Raw genomic sequence first — 7,614 nt, forward strand, 5'->3', positions numbered from 1 at the left:
GGTTTCTAAGCTAAATGCAATTTATATGACATATAAACAAGAGTGAATGCAAACTAAGCTATGCAATATGATGCATGGGTTTTTGTTATGTTAGAGAACATAATTTAGATTAGCTCCCAATGCATATGCATAAACTTCCCCAAACCAAAATAGACACTATTTCTAATGTCAAAAATTTTGGGGGAGTTCATGCACAAAAATGCAATGCATGAAACTAAAATTTGTCATTTTGGATTTTGAATGTGGGAACAATAAAAGAAACACCTCAATGTGAGGTGGGAGTCCTCTAGATGATGCTAGGACTCCAAAAATCATGATCAAGTCAAAAATTATATAAAAAACAAGAGAAATAGACAAACCATAAAGGAGGTGTAGGAATGTGGAATCCTCCCAAGAGTTTGCTAGTCCTCAATCTTCGCCCATGGCGTCATCACTATCATCTCCATTATCATCACCAAATTCACTTGAATCATCATCATCAACCTCCATAGAGCCGGTGTTATCATCACTTGCACTTGAACTTCACTCTTCTTCCTCACTACCCTCTTCTTCTTCTTCTTCTTCATTCTCTTCATTTTCTTCATCTTCTTGTGCACCACTCTCAGCAACAACCATCTCCTCTTCACCCAAGTTACCACCTCTAGAAGCACTAGGAAAGAAGGTTTCCTTATCCGCCCAACTAGGCAAAGGACAAGACGGATCAAGAAGTCCTTGCCTAGCAAGATGTAGGAGAGGTGGATATTGTGCTTTATAAGCATTGACTCTATCCTCATAAGCTTGCTTGTGCATTTCTTTCATCAAGAGTGTCAAGTAGTCATTCCCCGCCTTAACATTTTCGGGTTGAAATTCATGTTAGGTGAATGGGTAAGGTGGGGTGATAATGGAGGAGGAGGGCTTGGCAATGTCTTCCCCTTGGTGTTGTATAATAAACTCAGCTTCCTCGGAGAGTGGGAGAAGGTATTAGTTGGGCCTATGAACATTCAATCGGCAAATCTTGCTTGGCAATGTGAAGGATTTGGCATCTTTTGTTAACCACCCAAATTTGTCATCAAGAGTATCATTCGTGACCCATTTGAATTTTTGAACCATGGTGGCTAGATCAATAATATGACCTCCCTTAACCGGTTTATAGGTGTTATCCTTGTTGAAGTTCCGGTTGAAGTGTTTTGCCAAATAAGTTACTAACCCTCCATTAACAATAAAGGCCGTGCCTTCTTTGCCACAATCAACATTGAGCCACCTCTTAATCAAAAGTTGAAGAATGTTGTACTTTTTGGTAAACTCTCTTCCAATGTTCAAGGTTAACTCGAGATAAATAAAGTCAAGTTCGGTGAAATGGTTCGTTCCCTTACTAGCAATTAAAGTATGCCCAACAACCTTGTGCCATACTCTTATGCCCGGATGATGGACAAAAAGAGCACAACAATCATGATAAGATGTAAACTCTCTACCGGTAATAGCCTTCCATAAGGGAGCGGGATCATACTTGGTAGGTTTCTTTGTGTAGGTTGGGTCATTGTTAAGGCTAAAGACTTTACCAAACTCTTCAAAAAAAAATTTCCTATCAACATTCTCGAGCCGGAATTCAATATTCCTTAGAGCCTCCACCTTGGTAACTTTCAAAGAGCTTAAGAACTCTAAGGTGAGGAATGAGTAAGTCAACTCTTGCATATTAAACAATGTACTCAATCCCATGGACTCGAAAAAGGTCTTTGTTTGTTCTAGGACACCCAATTTCGACAAAGTCTCTTGACAAATGAACTTGGTGGACAAGATAGTTTTATTAGCAAAGAAAATAAATTTCTTCCTATGAGAGTCGGAAGTGAAAATTACCTCCGGATAATCGGTTAGTTTTTCAACAACCGGAGTAGTAGAAGTAGTAGCTTCCATAGGAGGATCTTGCTCTTGAATTTCCAACCTTGCATTATGAACTACCAATGCCTTTGATGCTTGAATAGCTTGAAGAGCTTGTTGTCTCTTAGAAAGGTTCTTCTTTTGGGGTGTCTTACTTCCACCTTTTGTTCTTGACATGCTCCTTTACTTAGTAACACCAAAGAAAGCTTGAAATCTTCAATTTCAAGTAATACCAAAATCGATTTAGGATATTTGAATGTTGCCTTGTATCCCAAAAATCGACTCAAACCTTGAAGATGTTGGTGTTTTAATCACTTGTTGTTGGTAAAGGAGTGATTTAATTTTGTTTTGAGGAAGTTTGGATTTGATTTGGTTGATTTTGGTTGAGAAATTTGTTGTTGGTTGATGGAGAGAATGAGGGTTTTGGGTTTTTGGGGTAGTGTGTATGTTTGAATGAATGAAAATGAATTGGGGAAAGGGGATTTTTAAGACCCGTTGGATTTGAAAATCAGAGGGGACACGAGCGGCCTGACGTCGGGACGAGCGTCTTTTGCTGCATAATTGGTTCAGGAAAAATGCGCTGGGGACGAGTGTCTTATCAGCAAGACGAGCGTCTTTGTGTAATGGGATGAGCGTCCTGAGTTGGAGATGCTCGGATTCCTTTCCAGGGAGAAATCCCAAAATTTGCCAGTGAAAAGACGAGCGGATTTCCTCTGGGACGACCGTCTTGGCTGAGACGAGCGGATTCTCTAGTGGGACTCTCGGATTCTCAGTCAGACCCAAAAGTTGTTTTTCCCAGCTTCTCAAGACGAGCGTCTTTGACCCTGGACGCTCGGGTTTTCTTCAGGACGAGCGGATCCTCTTCGGGTCGCTCGGATTGTCCCTTTGCCACACGGATTCAAGTCCATCCGTGGGTGCTTTGTAACCTGTGTCATTCATTCTTCATTTCTTGTGGTCTTCATTTTGGGGGCACTAGAAAGGCTTGGATAGCCTAGGCAATTGCTATCCACATACTAAGGCAAAACACTACACATCAATAAACAATTGAGTCCCTCCCTCACTTCTCTCAAAAATGATGAAAATCTTGATCAAGGCATAGAAACGTAATTCCAAAATTGACAAAAGTGCGATACAATAATTAAAATGCAAGTTAGGGAGTTAGAATATTTACAAGTGGTGGTTTAGGGAGGACTTCACCAAACTCTCATCCAATAATGAGATGTCAAGGGGGCATGTTCAAGGTGTTGTTGATGTTGCTCAACACCTTGAAGAAGTAGTCGAAAGCTTGTTCATTGTCATGATAAAGATCTTCAATAGACCTTTGCACTTGTTGTTCTTCATGGTGGTCTTAGGTCATAGCATTACCGATATAGGGATTGAATATCCCTTCAAACTCATCATCCCAAAGACCGCATACTTCATCTACTTGTTCCCCAATAATATCACGAGTTGGCAAGAGCAACTCTTCTTCTTTCTTGTCTCGGCCAATGAGGCCTTCTTCTTCACTTGTCATGGGTGAGCTTTTCAAGCTCTCTTTGTTGCTATTTCCTTGCTCTTTGGATGGAGCATCATTCACTTTCTTCTTCCATTGAAATGCCAACTTCTTCCTATCATCTTGCCGGCTATAGTGATCAACCATAAAACATGGCTCATGTAATCGGGGAGCTCTCATTGTCTTGTCAAGATTGAAAGTGATGGTTTCATCTCCCACTTCAAGGGTGAGCTCTCCATGTTTTACATCGATCACCTCTCCCGCGGTGTGCAAGAAAGGTCTTCCTAAAATGATAGGAATGTTGGAGTCTTCTTCCATGTCAACAATAACAAAGTCCACCGGGATGAAAAACTTGCCAATTCTTACCGACACATCTTCCCTTACCCCTAAAGGTGTCTTCGTAGATCGATCCGCCATTTGAAGTGTGATATTAGTGCACTTGAGTTCTCCCATTCCTAGCCTCTTGCTTACCGAATATGGCATGACGCTAACACTTGCCCCAAGGTCACATAAAGCTTTGTTGATCGTGGTATCGCCAATGGTACATGGAATGGAGAAACTTCCCGGATCCTTTAGTTTTGGAGGTGAACTTCCTTGTAGGATGGCACTACTGACTTTAGTGAAAGCAATAGTCTCAAGCTTCCGGATGGATTTCTTCTTTGTAAGAATGTCTTTCATATACTTTGCATAGGCCGGAACGTGATTGATTAATTCCGTAAATGGAATCGAGACTTCCAAATTCTTCACAATCTCCATGAATTTTCCAAGTTGGTCATCAAACTTAGGCTTAGCTTGACGACTTGGAAAAGGGAGTCTAATCACAATAGGTTCCTTCTCTTTGGCCTTTTCTTCATTCTCCTTTGAAACTTCTTGAATGGTGGGTTCTTCTTCTTTAGAGTTTTCTACAACTCTTTCCTTATCACTAGCATTCACAATATCCTCGTCAACGGGCCTCTTCGACCCTTCATATCTTGTACCACTCCTCAAATGGATGGCACTCACCGATTCTTGTCTTGGGGGATTACCTTGAGGTAGTACTTTCCCCTTTTGTCTTTGTGAACTTGAAGATGCCAATTGAGACATTTGGGTCTCCAACATCTTTGTGTGAGCTAGTATATTGTTAATGATGATGTCGTTTGCTTGGCTATCGTTTTGCATTTTAGTGAAAAACTCTTGTTGGTTCTTTTGCATTTGGAGGACCGCTTTTTGAACATCAAAACCTTGGTCATTTGTTTGATTGTATGGTGTTTGATTTTGGTAACCTTAGTTTTGGTTGTAAAAGGGTCTTTGAGCTTGGTTTCTCATTGGAGTTGGGGTGTATGTTGGTTGAGGGTTTTGAACATTTTGGCTTTTGTATGAGAGGTTAGGATGGAATTTGGTGTTTTCATTGTAATAGTTGGAATAAGGGGTACCAATCTTGTATGCTTGGAAATCATTCACTTGTTCACTTGTTCCCCTACATTCACTTTGGTCATGCCCCAAAGTTTCATAACTCTCACATACTCCACTTGGAATTAATGAAGATGCCACCATACCATTCACATGTTGCTTAGATTTGGAGGCTTCTTCAAGCTTAGCCATAGCCTTCTAAAACTTTAAATTAATGGTATCAATATGAGCATTAAGTTGAGCACCCAATTGAGTAATAGAGTCCACTTCATGCTTTCCTCTTCTAGTAGCCTTCTGAGGTCTACTATATTGTGAGTTATGGACCGCCATTTCCTCAATCTTGTTCCATGTTTGATTATCATCAACTTCGGTAAACATACCATTTGATCCCATATTGAAAATGTTTCGGGAGTCTTTATAAAGACCATTCCAAAATTGTTGTACCAAGAACCACTCGCTAAGTCCGTGATGAGGACATGAGTGACAAGTTCTTTTGAATCGCTCCCAAGCTTCATACAAAGATTCTTCGTCCCTTTGTTTGAATCCCGTGATTTGGGCTCTTAGCATGTTAGTCTTTTCCGGAGGATAAAATTTCTTGTAGAAAGCAAGTGCCAATTTCTTCCAAGAGTCAATACCAAGAGTAGCTTTATCAAGGCTCTTTAACCATTATTTCGCGGTACCAATCAAAGAAAAAGGAAATAAGACCCATCGAATTTGGTCTTTAGTAACTCCGGTTTGAGAAATCGCATCACAATAGTAACAGAAAGTCTACATGTGAGAATGAGGGTCTTCACTAGGCATCCCCCCAAATTGGCTTCTTTCGACTAATTGGATAAATGCGGATTTTGCTATGAAATTATCGGTCAAATGTTGTGGTGTGGGAGTACTATTTGGTAGGTTCTCCTCGGTTAGTACAGAATGTGATGAAAATTTAGGCATTGTGGGTTGATTTTGTGGTTGATTTTATGTTGGGTTCTCCTCTCCTTCTCTTGCAAAAGCGTTGATGAACTCAATATTGTTTGGTTGAATATCCACAATTTCACCAATACCTCTCAAAGTATTTCTAGCAAGTCTTCTACTGTTGGTCAAAGTCCTTTCAATTTCGTGATCAATGGGTAACAAGTTACCTTGTGATCTTATAGACATGCAAAATATCAAACAACTCGAAAATAATTAGAACAAACCTTGAGGAGTTTTACTTCCCCAAGGTAGAGAAAGACACAACTAAAAACAATCAAAGAAAATTAAATCAAGTTAACACCGTCCCCGGCAACGGCGCCATTTTTGGTTCGTCGGTTTTGTTACTCGTCGTCAAAAGTTAACTAGACCAAAACAATATTTATAACTTCACAAACTACTCTACTATTAGTAAAGAGGTAAGTAAAGGTCGGATCCCAAGAGACGGGTATTGATGTAGGATTTTCGATTGCAAATGGTTGTGTCTAAGGGTGTCACAATTTGGGTTGAGGTAGGAGATCAACTAAGCTAAATAACAATGTAAATAAACAAGCAAGATGATTAAAATGAGATGTAAATAATTGATTAAAAGCACTAGGGTGCCATGGGTTCATAGGGGATACATGGGAATTGATCATACAAACATATTCTCAAATTATAAGCAAGCAATTATTGTTGTGATAGGATCGAGTTGTTTATATCTTACAATCCTAGGAAGGTTTGGGTCCCGAAGCCGAATCTATTAGAGTGTAAAATACCTACACGTCGACTTAATCCTCCCTACTCAACTATATGCATGGTCTAATGAGACTCGAGTTGGTTTATGTCTTACAAGTCTCATTGAATAGGTAAGTGATGGGTAAAAAATGCAAGGATTCATAGGCTCGCATTTCATCAAACATAACATGTGCATAAGTTGAGATCACAACAAGCAAGCAAATAAATTATGTGAACATATTAGATTAAGCATGAATCATCCCCCATGTTGGTTTCCCCTAATTTCCCATTAACCCTAGTTAAGATGACTACTCACTCATTATCAAGTTTAACATGCTAATAAGGTTGTCAATCATACTAGCAAGACAAAACATGATGATGAATAAATAAAGATGATTAACAATAATTAAAAAGGTATTAAGAGAATTATACCTAAAGATGATTCCAAATAATAAAGCAAAGAATAATAAAAGTACTTGATAATTGATGAAAGGTTGTTAATCTCCCAATAATACCCAAATAATCTTCAATTACCCAAAATAAATGATGAACAATAGAGAAATTAAGGAAATGAGATTTGTATTAAAGCTTAATTAAGAGTTGATTACAAGATTAAGATGAGATTAAAATTGGATTAGAATATCCTAAAAAGAGCATGTGAAGGATATCATAATCTAACTAGTACAATGGGGTATTTATACTAAGGATTAGGTACGTAAATTAGGGTTACTAAGGGCTTAAATGACGATTAAGACCCTTAAGAAAAGTTGAGGAAGTGCTCCTCTCGAGGGAGATGCGCATATCCATTTTGGTGGTCTTCATGGAATAAGCTCGTCCTAAGCGGCTTGGCTGAAGGACGGTCTGCACTGGAGAGGAATCTGAACGGATTGGTGAGGGCGATGCTCGAATTGAGAGAGACCAGGACGAGCATCTTGGCCACGGGATGCTCGGATTGTAGCAGGCCAGGACGCTCGTCCCGTGCACTGCGACGCTCAGATTAGCAGCCAGTCACATCTTCTTCTTTTCTTTTTCCAACAATCCTCAAGGATCTTGTTGGAGATGCATGGATCTTTTCATCATTGCCCATTTACTTCATTATTTACATAGGCCTTCTAGTCTTGTCTTCCCTTTGATGCTTGGTCATTAGATTCGATCAATTTAGCTCCATTTTGCCATGAAAATACAAGGTTCTTACTTCTTTCCTA

General features: G+C 39.5%; 1 non-coding gene across 1 annotated transcript; it reads left to right on the forward strand.

The window, feature by feature from the left end:
- Positions 1–5,195: 5,195 nt before the first annotated feature.
- Positions 5,196–5,302, forward strand: LOC141603402 (small nucleolar RNA R71). Its single transcript, XR_012525281.1, has one exon. It is a non-coding gene; the product is annotated as a small nucleolar RNA R71 (small nucleolar RNA).
- Positions 5,303–7,614: the final 2,312 nt, after the last annotated feature.

The sequence above is a fragment of the Silene latifolia genome, chromosome 9, assembly GCF_048544455.1.
Source record: "Silene latifolia isolate original U9 population chromosome 9, ASM4854445v1, whole genome shotgun sequence".
Lineage (NCBI taxonomy): Eukaryota > Viridiplantae > Streptophyta > Magnoliopsida > Caryophyllales > Caryophyllaceae > Silene > Silene latifolia.